This window comes from Cynocephalus volans, chromosome 7, assembly GCF_027409185.1.
Source record: "Cynocephalus volans isolate mCynVol1 chromosome 7, mCynVol1.pri, whole genome shotgun sequence".
NCBI classification, from domain to species: Eukaryota; Metazoa; Chordata; class Mammalia; order Dermoptera; family Cynocephalidae; genus Cynocephalus; species Cynocephalus volans.
Window position 1 is genome coordinate 66,400,017 of NC_084466.1, and position 17,647 is coordinate 66,417,663.

Below are 17,647 nucleotides of genomic sequence, written 5' to 3' on the forward strand. Positions count from 1 at the left end.
GTTATCTGTGAAAGTAGAAGAACAGATTTTCCTGAGCAATCCAAAACCAAGAGATTAAGTTCTTTCCAGAAGGTTGGAGATAGAAGTGCAGTATTTGGACTCGGGAAAATTGGCGAGAATAGTCTCAAAAGCCAGCACCTTAACAGCCTTGGGCACCTGTGATTTCCTAACTTTCAAATACTTTGAACTTCTATTGACTCACTGCTGAAGAGAGCCCATATTACTGCAGACCAGAGACCCAAAGAGCAGGGATGTTGCCATGGTGACAACTTAACAAGGAAAAGTGGCACAAATTGGAGTGGGGGGTGGGTGTGAGAGATTGGAGGACTGCTAGGCTGAAAGCACAACCAAGAGGCCCAAGCTCCGAGAAGGAGATTAATGCTGAGCCAACCCTGTTCCTACCTCCAGCCGGGAAAGCCAGCTTTAGGCATAGCTAATCCACAGCTGACCATTCTTACGCTCCTTATCACCCTGGAAGAAATCCAGTCAGCATAATAAAAGACAGTTTGCAGCTTATTTTGGTCTGTCCTAGGTCTTTGACTCAGTGGAACAGAACCTGATATGGACCAAGACATCAGAACTCAGTAGAGACACTGTAGATGGCCTTGTTCATGCAGAGATTGCTGCCCACTGCCTTCCATGAATCAGGGATTCAGGAGAGACCTCCCGGTGAACCCAATAACATCTTGTATATAGAATGAGGATATTTTCTGAGCACCAGAATCACACTCCACACCTCATCCCCCTTGTTTTTACTCATCTTGAAACAATTTGATGCCGGTTCTGGATAAGTTAGAGGCTGAGGACTTTGGAGAACAGAACAGTAAGTACTCTCTTATCTAAAGATGATATGATTTTACTCTTACAGGCTAAAAGTGGCCTTCCAAGAAAATGGTCCTTGTGATCTGGTTACTTCCAGAAAGAATGTTCACAATTTATTCTAAAACCAAGGGCACCATTTATGTCAACCACCTCCCAACTTTGTTCAGGTTTATACCTAGTTAAGGAGTCAGTGGAGCATCTTGGTATGAGTATGGTCTCTGGGGTCGCTCTGCCAGGGTGTGAAGAGGGGTTTCACCTCTTAGTAGTTAGGTGACATTTATTGAACAGCTCTTGGTCTCAGTTTTTTCATCTATAAAATGGGTTGAGAATTATAATTGTTCTTACCTCATTAGGTCATTGTGAGGATGAAATGTATTTACATGTAAAATGTTTAGAACAGTGCTCAGTAAATGTTAACTATTTATATATGGCTACTAATCCCATACACCAGATGATGTCACCCATTCCTAAAATGTAATTGTTAATTTTTCAAGAAATTCAAGAAAGTTCAATTATTCAAAGCATTCTGTAGGTGCTATTATTGTGTTGTTTTTGTTTGGAGTTTTTGATTGTTGTTGTTTAATAATCAAGATGAACACTTGGTTATATTTATTTTAAATGCTCCTGGAATTATTGTGTGTGTTAGAATTATTGTGGCAGTGTTCAATGACATCAAACTGGGTATCTCTGTTATCCATTTGTCTGTGAGTTAGTGAACATCCAAAATAACTTCCTAAGGACACGCTTGGCCCTGCCCTTCCTTGGCTCAACTCAGAAGAACAGTGGGGTGGCTTTTATTTAGGCATTGCCCTTTGTCTAGTTCCTAAATTTTTATAACCGTATATCAATTCTACCCCAAACTGACTAATTTTTAAAACATATGGTTTTGTTCTAAACTTATAACATAGGAGAGTTGCATTCCAGATATTTGTCAGAGGGTATAATTTTCAGCATACTGTGGCAAGTTATAAAGATATCAAAAGTCCTGTTGAGAAAAATAATATTCGTAGAGAATTGTGTTTATTTCCACTCTCTTAGATCAGTGCTTTCCCAGGTTTTTATATTTCACAGACTGGTTTTTTTTTAAAAAAGTTTTTTATGATGGTTACTGGCATAGGTTGCTAACTTATTTTACCAAGTAAAGATGTAATGAAAAGATAGTCTTTTAAATTGAAATTGTATGGAAATTTAATTTTATGGAAAATTCACTGCTCACTGCACTGCTTTTTTCTTTTTACCATGAACCCATGAAAACTTCATCACCAACTGCCATACTGGCCCTTGAGATCAACCAGGTAACTCATAACTTATCCCTAGATGAAACCCAATGACTAGTGACTTCACACCTGGGATGCATCACCCTGGGTGCCTGCAGAAGGGCTTCTACTGAATTGCACTTTGGCCTAATGCCCTTGGCTAAATGAGTGTTATAGAAAAGGGCCTTTGAAGCTTGTCACTTCATTTAGTGTTTACACTACCCAGCATTTTCTCTTGGAAGACATACTGAAGAAATCTCACCCTGGTTTCAATAACAGAAGTACATGAACTTGTCTAAGCAGGGGATTTCTCATTTATCTTCTCTATTATGTGAGTCATTTTATCCTCCCCCTTCACATAATCTCCTTGAAATTTTTAACTCAACGACATGGCTCATCTCTAATTAACACATAAAATTTCAAGAAGTGTAATTGCGTATTCATGTCACTTCTGGCTCCATCCTATGATCCTACCATCATTTCCTTTGCCTCATTTTCTTTTACCTGTTTGACTTTGCTGGACTACGTATTTCTTTGCATGCCATCTTAAATCTTTTCCAGAGCTAATAGAAATATATTTAAGTGCAAAAATTAGCCAACGGAGCCCTACTTGAGACCTAGATATAGCTTCCCAGGGAGCCCAATAACATATGTAGATCTTGTCCAAATGGACTGGACCAGAAATCTGCATTATGTATCCCATTAAGATGCCAGCAGCTGATAATGGCCTGATCATTGTCCTGGTCTGTAGTTTAACAGGAACCACCTTACGTGAGTGAGGTGGGATTTCCAAGAGCCATAGAAAAGTCAATAGGAAGATACTCAGGGGAGGAGGCAATTGTATCAAGGTTTATACAACTGTAGATCCCAACCTATTATTAAGAGATTGAGAAATTAGGGTTATGACTAACATTTTTGGGGGGGTGGCTGACTAGTATGTGGATTCAAACCCTTAGCCCCTGTGTTACCAGCACCATACTCCAAGTGAGCTAACTAGCCAGCCCATGACTTACATTTTTTAAAAATAAAAAATCCTAAAGTTTTATGGAAATGTAGTTTTATGAAAAATAAGTATAACGTAAACATCAGAGTTCAGTGCATGTAGTCAGGGTAAGAATTTGTTCATAAAACTTTGGTTGTGTGTGTGTATGCTGCATTGCAATGAAAAATATATTTCTTACTATGGGTTGTGAAAACTGACTTAAATGATACCACATAAGGGGGTGCCTATTCTATCTATACATAAAACAAGCCTGGTCACACACCATCTCCATTCAGAAACTGCACCACACAGACAAAATTTCACACAGCAAATTACTACTTCCCAAGCAGAATGTCTTCTCATTGATAAGTCTTCTCATTGATAAGTCTTCTTTTTAATGTCTTTGTACATCATGTTAATCAGAGTGTCCAGAGAAACAGAACAGAATAAAGATTGAATTATGTCCCCCAAGTTTTATGTGTTAGAAGCTTGATCTACACTCTAACTGTTGGGAGGATGGGAAATCCTGAGACAGGAGGTCTTAGTTTCCCTGGGCTTGGGATACAGTACACACCTCTGGGTTACAAGCCATTCCCCAAGGTCTCAGGCTCCTCCTCCAGGCCCTTGCCTAGAGGAAAGTTGCTGTTTCTTGTTAGACCCATTTTCAGCACCGTCAGGAGGAAATTGAGAACTCAAGGAACTGGCTTATAAAAATCTAGTGGCTGGGCATGCTCAGTAGAGAAGTGTTATATAACCCTGGTAGTTGTAAGATCTTCCACTAGGGGTGCTAAAGAGCACAGAATGTTCTTGAATATGTCTGGTGCATGTGATGGGATTTGACCAATGAACATGCTCCAAAAAGGAGACCAACTGAGCATGTGCAAGACTATGTTACATAACTGGGAACCACCCCCTTAACTGACTATCTGTTAGATAGCAAAAATATAAAAGCCAAATCCCAGAAGGCAGGGCTGTTTCTCACTCTCTCAGGGGCCAGCAACACTCTGCCTGTGGAGTGTGTATTTCTTTCTTTTTGTACCAAACCTACTTTCAGCAAGTTGTTGCTCACTTTCCTGGGGCCAACCTGTACTTTGCACTTAGCCAGCTAAGGTGCGCATGCTTTCTTTTGTGTCAAACTTACTTTCAGCAAGTGGCTGCTCACTCTCTTGAATCAGCCTGCACTGTGTACCAAACTTTGAGTGTATATTTCTTGCTTTTGTATTAAACTTGGTCTAGGCCCTGCTCGGTCTCTGGAGCTATGCTGCACTCTCTCTGTGAAATCTGTATCTCTTATTCATTATGTTAAACCTGTTCACACTTCTACTGTGACTGTGCTCTTGAATTCTTTCCCGTGGTAGAGTCAAGAACCTGTTAAGAGGATAGGGTGGGTTGAGGCCTGCTATTGGGCCCCCAGACCTTTCTTCTGGCATCAATCCTATTATGATAATTGGAAGATGGGGGCTTGAAGAAGTGATTAGATTGTGAGGACTACCCTCAAGAATGGATTGATCCATTCTTGGAATAATGGGCATGGTTCTGGAGGCTTGAAAAGGAGAGTGCTTAAGGAATTATTTCTCTCTCTCTTCTTTGTTGTTCTACCATATGAAACCCCTAGGTCACTGTCACCACCAACAAGGCCTTCACCAGAAGTGTACCCTGGACTCTGGACTTCCTAGCCTCCAAAAAACCATAAGCAATAAGTTTTGTTTCTTATAAATTATCTAGTTCCAAGTATTTTGCTATAAGCAGGAGAAATGGAATAATACAATATATGTGTGTGTGTTTGTGAATATATACATATATGTGTATATATATAGAAAATGGAAGGGGAACAGTTATGTTCCTATTGGCTTTCCTATGGCACTTGAAATTCCCACCTCATTCACGTAGTGTAAAGCCTCAATGGCTCCTGTTAAAATACGGAACAGGACAGCAATCAGGCCAGTATCAGATACTGGAATCTTAATGGGATACATAATACAGATTTTTGGTCCAGTCTGTGTGGACAAGTTCTAGGTATGTTACACATATGTGTATGTATCACATATATATACACACAGATAAAGAGAGAGATTGAGATTTATTTCAAGAAATTGGCTCACACAATTGTGAAAGCATGGTGCTGTGGTTTAAATGTGGTTTGTCCCCACCAAAACTCATGTTGAAGTCTGATCCCCAATGTGGCAGTGTTGGGAGGTGGGGTCTAGTGGGAGGTGTTGGGGTCATGAGGGTGGATCCCTCATGATTAGATTAATGCCCTCCCATGGAGGTGGGTTCTCATTCTGGGGGAAATTAATTAGTTCCTTTGAAAGAGTCTGGCTTCCTCAGTATATGTCTCTTGCTTCCTCTTTTGCCACGTGATCTCTTTGCACATGTTTGATCCTTTTCCATTTTCTGCCATTAGTGGAAGCAGCCAGATGCGCTGTCCAATCTTAGACTTTCCAGCCACCAGAATTGTGAGCCAAATCAACCTCTTCTTTTTATAAATTACCCAACTTCAGGTATTCTATTATAGCAATAAAGAACAGACTAAGATACTTAGCCTGCAGGGTAGGGTGGCAGGCTGCACAGTCAGGGAAGAGTTGCAGTTCCAATCCAAAGACAGATTGCAGGAAGAATTCCTGCTTCCTTGGGAGAGTCAGGCATTTTTTTTACTAAGGCCTTTCATGGATTGAATGAGGCTTATCCACATTATAGCAGATAATCTGCTTTACTCAAAGTTAATGATTTAAATGTTAATCCTCACTCCCTCCTGTTTGAGTAACACTGCAGAGAGGGGGTTGACTGGACAACCCCTTCTAGCCTCTGAAATGGGTAACAAGTAAATAAGTAAGTAAATGTTAATCTCATCTAAAAAAAAAAAAAAAACCTGCACAGAATCATCCAGAATAACATTTGACAAATATCTAGGCCCCATGGCCCAACCAAATTGATATATAAAATTAACCATTATATGCCCCCTAGTTTAGATTCCCAGAGGCAAAGAAAAGTAGTGGGTTTTGCCTAAAGGACCCAAGTTATTGTGGCTGTTCAGACCAGATTCTGAGTTGCCTGTGCCAGTGGCGTGCTGGAGCTGGCTCCTACTGGCATCGATTGCTGGTTGTGCCCATCTCTTCACAAGTCTTCATTTGGTTTGGGCTTCATTGCAGACCAAAATTGACAATAGGGAAGTGCTGACACCACAGAGATGCTATAAATAGGGAAGGGGCAGTGCCTCAAAGAGCTGGCTTACCATCACACCACTGCATGTGTCAGCTTTTCAACAATGTGTTAAAAGGCCTGTTTAGGAGGCGTGATATCAAGTCTGAAAATGAAATATTTCTAATTCTAATAATAAAAATAAAGTTTGAAAAGTTCAGAAACATACATAAGTTTCCCTTAATCACACTTTTAAACTGGCAGAATAAGCAATAAACAATACTGTCAATTGATAGTCCACCAAGCTGAATTTTCAATACCTAAATAAATTAATCCGCATGGCATGAGCATATGTACTATTTATTTTCTTTTAGAAATAATTATTAAATTATGGTAGGAATGTAATCAGCAAGATCCAGACTATGGAAAACTTTATAGGACATACAATCAGTTTTTTCAACAAATACATTTCTAGGATGAGAGAAAAAGAGAGAGGTGGGAGGACGAGGTGAAGCTAAAGATTAAAGTACTGCTTCTCACACGTCAGTTTACATTGGAATCACCTGGCGTCATGCCCCCAGACTTTTTGAATCAGTTGGTCTTGCTAATGCCAGAGACTCTGCATTTAGAAATAAGTTCCCAGGTGATACTGATGCTCTTGGTCTGGGGACCACACTTTGAGAACCACGCTAGATTAGAGACTTACTAGAGAAATTTACAAATTGCAATATATGGACCTCATTTGTATCCTAAACCAACTGTAAAAAATATATATATATTTATATATATATAATATATATATATAATGTTTATATATATAATATATATATAATTGGGAAATTTTGACTACTGACTATTTGCTGATATTAGGGAATTATTTTTGTTTTTAGGCATGATAATTGTATTCTAGTGTTTCTTTTTTTAAGATAATTTATTATACATACATGTGGGTTACAACATTGATTTTCAATAATTGTGTGTATAAATTATTCATCATTACAATATGCAATCTCACTTTGTTAAACAATTCCTCATTAGCCCACCTCTCTTTCCCCCTCCCCTCCTCTATTCCACCTCTAGTAAACACTATTCTTTTCTTTCTTTCTAAAATTTCAATGTATTACTGTGATTGTTTCTTTCTTTCTCTCAGTCTCTCTTTATTGTTTATTTGTTTACTTATGGATTTAGTTCCCGGTTATGAGGGAGAACATGTAGTATTTCTTTCTGGTCCTGGGTTGTTTCACTTAGGATAATTTTCTCCAGGCTCATCCACGTTGTTGCAAAGGGTAGAATTTCATTCTTTTTATGGCTGAGTAGTATTCCATTGTGTATATATATACCACAATTTCCTTATCCAGTCATCCATCAATGGACATTTAGGTTGGTTCCATCACCTGGCTTTTGTAAATAGAGCTGCAATGAACATGGGAGTACAGGTATCCCTTCAACCTGATGCAAACTAGAAGAAATAGAGATCAAGAAAGCAAGGCCATTTACAATAGTCACCAAAATAATAAAATACCTGGGAATAAATCTAACCAAGGAGGTGAAAGATCTCTACAATGAGAACTACAAATCACTACTGAAAGAAATTAAAGAGGACACCAAAAGATGGAAAGGCATTCCTTGTTCATGGATTGGAAGAATCAATATAGGAAAAATGTTCATACACCCCAAAGCCATCTACAGATTCAATGTGATCCCCATCAAAATACTAATGACATTCCTCACAGAAATAGAAAAAGCAATCCTAACATTATTTATATGGAACGACAAAAGACCTCAAATAGCCAAAGCAATCCTGAAAAAAAAAGTAAAGCCAGAGGCATTACACTTCCTGATTTCAAACTGTGCTACAAATCTATAGTAACAAAATCAGCATGGTACTGGCATAAAAACAGACACACGGACCGATGGAACAGAATAGAGAACCCAGAAATCAACCCACATATTTAAACTGATCTTCGACAAAGGTGACAGGAACATACATGGGGGAAAAGATTGCCTCTTCAATAAATGGTGCTGGGAAAACTGGACATCCACATGTAGAAGAATGTGCTTCTGTTGAAAGGTGCTTATATTTCAAAGACATATACTGAAACATTATAGATGATATAATGTATTCCATAATAAAAAGAAAGAATTGGACTCAAATACTTTTAAATGTACCTTTCACTTCTATAGAAACAGGTCATCTTTCCTTTTTAATTACTTCTCATTATAAGATGAAAAGCAGAGGTGTCATTCATAAAAAGGGCAAAGCTTTCATCAATTTTTTTTAACCAGAGGCTCTAAATTCGATCAATCCCATTATAACTCAGATGTGAAGGATAAAGAACAGTCCAGCATTTCCATCTGTCAGTGTGTGTGGAGGTATCATCTACCCAGTGTAGACACTGCCCTTTCCCTTCCTTGCCTCTTTTCTTTCCTTCACAGCAAATCTGTCCTCTATGATAACACCTCAGAGCCAAATAGAGGCAGGAGGTTGTTTTTCATTAATTTTCAAAGACAGGGAAAGGAGAGGACCTGAATTTTGATGCTCCCTTTTTCTATAAAATCACAGTTGGAATTTAGTCAGAGTTATAAATAACTACCAATTTATTACAAATACTCAAAAAAGGAATACAAGGACATGATGCAAAGAAATTCTATTTAAATACACAGTGGCTTTTCTTTGTGTGGATGTGTTTCCTCCTTCCCCAGAGGTAACCATTGATCACTGCTTTTTAGAACCAGAAGAAACCCTTAGGATCTCTGTAATCCATCCCCTCCACTTAACAAATGAGGACATTGATATCCAGATAAATCAAATGACTTGACCAAGGTGAAAAAAACTAGAACATTACATGCATTTTAAAAACTTTCTGGTTAAATGAAAGTAAAAATGGAAGGAAAGCAGGAAAGAAGAAAAGGAGGGAGAGAAGAAGGAAGAACTGACTCAGAGTAGCTGGTTCCAGCAAAGTTGTCTATACAGGGAAATTTTTAAATGAAATTCTATGTACCTGTTCTGTTTTATTCTAAAATTGGAAGTAGAGTTGGGAGTATCGTCAATGGTTGAGCTCATTGAGAACACATGGTAATTTAAGAGTTAGAGAGGGAGCCAGACACCCCTTGGAATGCCGCTGCTACTAGGCTGCAGTGCTGGAAACAATAGCACCTGGGACACTTTTCAGACAATAACAATTTCTAACATTTTTGAGCACTATGCACTAGAGACTGTAAATGCCTTATTCCTCATTCAATACTTTGTCCCCCGACAATTCTGCAAGGTAAGTTCTACTGTCTTCATTGTGTAGATGTGGAAACAGAAGCTCCGAGAGGTTAATAAGTTGCCCAAGCTTGTATAGGGGGATGGATCAAGGCTCTCCGCCCTTTCTCGAGACCATTAGGTATGGTTCTATAGGTTGTATTGGTCAGAAGAGCCCCAGGCTAGAGTGAAGGTGGGGGGGAAGCAAAGGCTGAAATGGAGCCCAGGTTTTGCTTATCAAGCCATGGGGCTACCTATTTCTGGAAGAGGCATCCTTTTTAAATCCACGATAAGGCATTTTTATGATCCAGTCATGACCCAAGTCCCTTCCTAGCCAGTTCCCATGTCTTGGGATTCCTTACTCCAGGGAGCCAACATTCCTGGAATTTTGCCTTGTGTCTAAATGGCTAGTTACCTGATAGAATCAGAAATGCCACCATGCATTCTGTCCCTAGGGGTTGCTGTAGAAATATGTCGTGATCAGCAGGAGTGTGTCCAGTCTGGGGGGAAATGGAAGTAATGGCAAGTGGGCACAAGGTAATTTTCTGGGGTTATGGAAGTGTTCTAAAAACTGGATTGTGGTGATGGGTGCAAAACCCTATAAATTTACTAAAAATAATCCAACTGTTCATTTACAGTGAGCAAATTTTATGTAAGTAAATTACACTTCAATAAAGTTGATTTTTAAAATGCCATGATCAAATCAACAGCTCCTTATGTTGGAGTCATTCTGCAAAGTCACTCTGTAAAGATAAAACATGTCCAAGAATGATGAAGTCATAATACAATTAGATCAGCATATGGGACCTAGAGATTTAAAGATGAGGGCTGGCTTCATGGGTTTAGGGGAGACCTGTGCAGTCACACAGAGCCATGAACTCAGAAGGAGCCCATCCTAGGTTTAATGATGTGTGGTTGTTGTCCGCCTTGAAATTCTTAATGATTTCATCTTTAAACTGGTGTTTTTAAGTGAAGATCTATGGGATAATGGGGCATGTGTGTGTGCAGAGGGGACACGTGCAACATGTGTCCATAGTTCCTTACCACCTCATTGGGATACGGCCTATAGCACTCAAGGTGTCCCATGAGCACAGAATTCCAGTGACTCATGATGCATAGGAATTCAGGAGATTCAAAGTCAGTACAAGGTACTCGTAAGTGTGTTACTTTGACAACTTAAGTAGGAGCAAGGAGGGGAATGACAGCCCCCAAGAGGCCACACTTCTGTTTGAACCAGAACTTGCTTCAAACGCGGACACAAGGCATTGGTGTTCTAAGAAACACGAGCGACCAAGGAACCCTGCCATCTCCTTTCTGACTGGTGTTATTACTTCCCTCCATTAGCCAGCCACTTACCCTGAAAATGATGACATCAAAGGAAAGGAAAAGATAGAGCAGCCCATAGTTCCTTTTCCCATCAGGCCTTCCTTACTCATCAGTAAACTGGAGGTAGAAAATGTTGGCAGAATGTGCCTATATCAAGAAGTGAATGACAACAGTTGAGTCAGGCTTGCGCAGTGTTTCTGCTCTTCAAAGAATAAAATACACATGCATGTGAGAGCTAGAAATACAAATTGTATATCAGTGATTCCACATGATTTACACGCTCTTACATTTGCATTTAAAGCTAAGGTTGTACAATATAAAGATGAACGATAAAATTCATGCTATTTTTAAATTTTTATTTTTCTTTACTTAGAATAGCATTAAATAGCAAATTAAAAAACACTGTGACAAGTTGAGAGTCCATGAAAGAAAGAAAAAAGTGTTTCTATAACAGCACTTTTTTGCTGCATTTTGAAAAAGGGGTCCCACATTTTTATTTTGCACCGGGCCTCACAAATTCTGAAGCCAATTCTTTTAAAGATAATTGTTCCACCTCATTTTACATATGACAAAACTGAGGCTGGAAGATATTGTGTAACTTGCCCCAAATCACAGTAAGACACAGAACAGGCTCTGCAGCCCAGGTCTGACTCCCAGGCCGGTGGTCTTTCTACCATTCTTGCAGCTGTTAAAAATCCCCCAAGAAAGTTGGCCTAAAACTAGGGATTTCTATACAGTATTTCAATTCAATAAGTTGAAAGAATGACCAAATTAGACACATTTGCTGCAAATGGCTCTCAGAGGCTTTGAAAGATGGCATTGTGGCATTTTGTTTTAAGCAAATAAACATATTTTCTGAGCCTAGAATTTCCCCCTGTCACTAGAGAGCTTAAACAGATTATAAATAGAGCATAGAGAGTATTCATGGGAAACCATTGCAGCTAAGTGTCTATTTGTAAAGCCAGCTGGTTTCCAGTTAAAGTTTTTAAGAGAAGGAAAAATAATATGCTTTAGTTAAATATGAACAGAGGAAGGCCTAGTCCCTACCCCTTTCCTGAGTATATAAAGCTCTGTGTCCAGAGTGGATTCAGGGATCAGGTGACCACACCAGACAGCAAGAGGCAAAAGACTTGCTCCTCCTTTGATGTGAGCAGCAACTTGGTAATTGTTGACAGAAGTAAATACAACCTGCCCTCTAGTTTTTTAATTCACATGTAGTCACTATCATAAGCAAGCTCTTAACCATAGTCAGAGAACTCTGTCTTTAAAATCACAAGATGTTGGGCTGGCCAGTCAGCTCAGTTGGTTAGAGTGCAGCCTTATAACCCCAGGGTCACAGGTTCAGATCCCCATACTGGCCAGCTGCAAAAAAAAAAAAAAAAAAAAAAAAAAAAAAAAACACAAAATTGGAACACAATACAGATAAAAACCTAAATCAATCCAGGGAGTTGAAAAGAATCTTCTTGGTTAAATGTGTGCTGCTGATTAAATATTTGTGTAGCCCTTAATGCTTTGAGTCCCATCCAAATGTGGCTTGTTTGGTTTCCCCTCTTCCTCCAAATCCTCTCCCTCTGCAGTGTCACAGAACTCATCATAAGCTCCTACAAAGTGGAAGCTAAAGTAAACACTAACGGTTATGGTCAGGGGTTGGGAGAGGTTATGGGGTTGACTTAATCATTATAGCTAACATTTATTGAGCCCTTACTATTTGCTGTGCCCTATGCAAAGAGCTTTATGTTATTATCTCAGTGAATCTTCACAAGAATTCTATAAGGTAAGATGATCCCATTTCAAGATGAAGATACAAAACCACAGACAGGTAAGTAACTTGCCCCCTAGGTCACACCAAATCTGGAATTCAAAGTCAATTTATTACCAGTTATCTAATAGTAAGAGGTTAAGAGACTGAGATATCTGTGCATTTATTTTTCTCTTTACCTCAGCTCTGTAATTTCTTCTTCTTTTCCCATATTGCCTATCGTTATAGCATACTGATGCTGAGGCATTGTTCATCCAGGGGGTCAAATATGGATGATGATACACTGAAACTACTTTACCCAAGGCCACCATTGACCATGGTCATTGTGGAAATTAGAAAAAGTACCTTCCTTTGAACTGATACAGACCAGGCCAAATTTCGTCCCACTCTCCACTGGACATCCTTTGGCAGGGCACAACCTCTGCAGTATACACAGAGGCCCTGAGCTTACCCCAGTCATTTTGAGTGATGGTCATTTGAAAGTCCAGTCATTTTGGATGACAGTGGCATGATTACACTTCACATGATTATACATGGACTATCATGTGTTCCAGAGAGGACAAACATGTCTGTGAAAGGAATTATAAGGTTATTCAACAAATCTGCAGGCTTGTTTCTGTAGTCCTTTCTCTAAGCCCCAATCCCAGGGGATTGTCTGAATAAAGACTGGTGAGTTGGGTGCTGTTGAATAGACTCATTAAACTCAATAACCCTTAATTGGCAGATATGCAGGAGAAAGCTCCATGTGTCTTGTATATTAGTGTTCCTGAGAGAGAGCAGAAGGCAACCATTAGGGAAATAAATCAAATCAATAACAGTTTGCCTGAACACAACACAAGCCAGCAGGTAAAGACAAGAACTAGGTCTGCTTTCGAAATAATGGCCTAATTCTGACCCGATGATAACTTCCCTCTCATCCAGTCAAGAACTTGCTGCATTCAACTTGTCTGGATCTCCACACAGCCATTAATGTAGGAAACTGAGCAGTTTCCTTTGCTGTGGGGAAAGCCGTCATCACTACGGAAGTCTCTAGAATTTATGACAGCAATCTTCATTTCAACTGACATGAAAAAAAAGAAGCTAGTCATTTGGTATGGCTTTCCAGGTGGGTACAATACATATTCTCATTTCAAAGGCAAATCATCAACATTCTTATATTAAATTATATTAGAGTCGTGATTTTTCAGGAAGTTGTAGGTCAAGCAATTTTATCACACTGTCAAAATTTTGGCTGAGTGCTCCATATCAACTACAGACTATAGCAAGTTTTCTACCAGCATTCTCCCTATGAAACCAGCCCTTTCGAAGCTGACTTTAGAGGCCCATAGACTAACTAACAATGGCTACCATTTTGGATGACATAGACTTGGACTGTGTAAACCTTAAATAGGAAAAGAGCCCAGTGAACCATCACAGTCTTGCTGGTCTTCAATAACTGAATAATAGAGCTATAATTTAGTTTGAAGTATGTTTGGGGAGAATCCATCACGGGAATCTGAGCCTCAGAGATTGCAAAGTCAACCCGCTACTAGTAGGAAGTCACATCAGAGGTAGCAAATCCTCTGAAGTGGCAAGTTTCTTTCAGGATAAACTGTGCTAAGATTAAAGAAAAAAGTCTGTAAGAAAAGGAAGCAAGTGTCAAACAGACAGCAGATTCATTTTCAGGATTATGTAAAGCACAAAAATGAAAGGACTTCTACAGGCAGTGTTGTCATGGTTACCTGATCTCTTATCAAAAAGGAGAATCAAGCAGGGAAGGGAAACCTAGATAAGGCAGTAACCAGAGAGGCCTGCACCTCCACAAGGGCTTTTCATTCAATTGAGGTTGTTTATGAGGGTATAAAATAGGGGATGACATTCTGCTGCTCCAGATAATTTTTAAAGAAACTTATTTTGCTATGCAGAATAAGGACTTTGTTCTGCCGTGCTTTCTAAAACACGAAAACATGACGACTGAAACATCATTGTTTGCAAGGATTTCTAAATAAACAGGAAAGACTGTATTTTAAATTTTTTCTCTCAATGCACTAATAAAAATATATATTTTCCCAAACTACAAACTTAACAGATACGTTGAGTTGATTTTCTTTGAAGGCTACCTACCGGTTTAAAAGAGAAACTGGCAAATTCTTTTTAGAGATTATAAAGAAAATCCCCTTGGTTTCTACTTCACATTAGCATAGAAGGGAGGAACAATTTGCGGTGGCTTCTCTCCTTCCCCACAGCTCCACCTGCCTCTACAAATGCCACTATCTTCCCAGCCATCACCTCCCCTAATACTCATAAACCATTGTCCTGGAAAAACACAGGGACTATAGATTCCTGGGCACAAGCTCTCACTTTTCCAAATCACAATTCAGTCCTCAACACACCTAACAACAGCTTGCAAAGTGCCCTTTCCCCCAGTGACAGGTAGTCAGAAGGTGTCCAAGGCCTTTTGTGTGAAAAGACCCAGCCTAGGAGAAGAAATGGAAATTTGACCCTGTCTATTTCATCTGCTTGGGAAACGGGGAACGCAGTAAAGATCAATCGTTTCTTTAACAGCTCAGTCTCTGAATTACTCCCACTCCTCATTTCCTCTGATAGACACTAAGCCTAACTAGGTAAGCCTTGCAAAGGGTGCAGATAAGTCTTAGACTCAAAGTAAGTTTGACTTCTTTTGTAAAGAAAATGCCAAGAATTAACATTCATTGAGACCCTACTATGAAGTAGACATTGTACTAGTTGCTTTAGATATAATATTTTATGTTATACAAATAGCATCCCTGTGAAATAGAGTCCTCATTAAATACAAGGAAGCTCTCAGGTTCAGAGATCAGTAATTTGCTCTAAGTCACAAAGAGCTTACTTCTGAACTCATTTGCTGCACCACTCAATGCTAGAGAAGGCAGCGCTCTAAGTGGTTCTCATCCAGATTAGTTCCACTTCCTATGAAATGTTTTGGAAATTTGTAGAATTTATCTTCCAGTTTTGTCATTTACATGTTAAAATATATATTACTTTAAGTAACATTCTTTCAATTTCTGTTGTATATTATAATTTATGTTTCATATTTTTTTCTGTGATTATATGGATAGTTAGGTCATATTACCTACAAGTTTCATTTCAGAATAGTAAAGGGGTATCTCAAAATATGTATTATATGAAGGGAGACTTTGAGCCTAACAAGGCTGCGAACCACTGCCCTAAATTGTTACTCCCAGGATAATTGAGAGTTGACTCATTTTTCTTTATAATTGGGGATGCAGAAGCATTCCTCGAGTCTAAACTGAGAAGTTAGTGTTACTGGCATATAACTGTAAAATTTTTAAAAATAAATTAAACATATTTCTGAAGAGTTAGTGATGGGGGAGAGGAAAGAAAAATCCAAATTCATTTGTAAGGAGATATCCCTGCCTTTTCACTGGGAAGTCCGTTTCTTTGATACATTAACTACTTACCTCTTGAACATTTATTTGGGGCCAGGTACCCAGCCTAAGGCCCTGACCTCAGTGAGTGAGAGAGCAGATGGCAAAGGGAAGCAACAATTTCAACACTGGTGCTACGGACTCAGCTAGAAATAAGAAATAATTAAAGTTTCATTTAGCCTTTAGGAAAATGGGACAAGCCGTGTCTTCTCATTCTCTTGTTGCAGGCCCAAGCCATGAGAAGGAGATCCCCAGGTTCTTTTCCTTGAAGAGTCTCTAGAATCCTAGCATTTTCTCTGGAATACACATCCACTTGGGAATTGCTCTATGGAAACTTGGACTTTGGACTTCTGTAAGGTCCAAGTATGCCCATCTAACTCACCTCTTTGGTTTTATGTGTGATACAGAGATACTGTCCCTTCCTCCAACTCTTGGAAAAAAGCACTAAAAACAATACCAGAAATAATAAATTCTCTTCTATTTTTTTTAGTTATTTTTGTGTCTAATATCTTTCAACAAGTACCCTTTTTCAACATGCATGCAATATAAGAAGAAACCACAGGATATCCCTAGCACTAAATTGACTTCTCAAAGTTTATTTCTTTTGATAAGAAACCATGTTTTAATGGAGGGAGGAAACTTTATGGTGGGAAGATGTGGTTTCAAATGTTATTCAGACTGTATTTTTACCAGAAACAATATTGTTTTTTCTTTGTAGAATACTAAAAGATTAAATTTCATATTTCAATTCTTGTGAAGGCCCCAAGACCCAAATCCAACATTAAATGTGTGTGTTTGCCCCATATCCTCCTTACATTAACAATACAGCTTACCCACAAGTATGACCGCCAGCTCGAATAATGTGTGGGACTTAACAGCTACATGCTGCAGAATGGACTCCTTTAGTATTTTCAGCACATCTAAAGGAGAGGCTCTTAAGTAATGAAAATGAGATCAGTCTTTCATCTGTCTCTGTTTTATACAATTATGGATCTTAGACCGTTGTCCTGGATTCTGTCCTTACAGAATAAAATCCAAGTGCTTAAACTGAAACATAGTGTAATTGTTTGTACTTAGGAGATTTTAAAATACAAAATCATTTTTCATAAAAGAGGCAGTATGGAGTGAGAAATTGCGGGTTACATAAAAACCCTGATCTGGTATGTTTTTAAGGGGTTTGATTAGGATAGCCACATTAAAGAATATTTATTTACCAACAGCATAAAACCTTCTTAGCTCTATTGGGCCAATTTTAGATAAGCAATAGCAAATAGTATCCCTGTGACATCACTGGAATCCAAAGAAAGTTCTATGGAGCCTAAGTTGTCTGAATAACTCCTTGGAGAGCATCTTTTCTTCCTCTAAGAATTCTCTTTTCTAAAACTGATAGATCTAAAAGGTCAAAATCTACTTGGCATCAAAAGCAACTAGCGTGGACTCCAAACCAGGTCCATTAAAAAGTTTTTTAATGTAGAACCCTACGGTGCATCAACAAAACGAAACAAAAACTTAAGAACTTTGCTGTTGCATTATTTTGATTCTCTCTAACTTCAGCCTGGGTACCTGTTAGTCTCTTGTTTTATTTTATAACCATTACTTCTCAGATTATCCTTATTTGTTACCCCTATATTCAAACAAACTGAAGCATACAGTGGTCCAAATGATCTACCTTATGTGACAAAACAAGTCAATCACTGCAGGAACCTACTG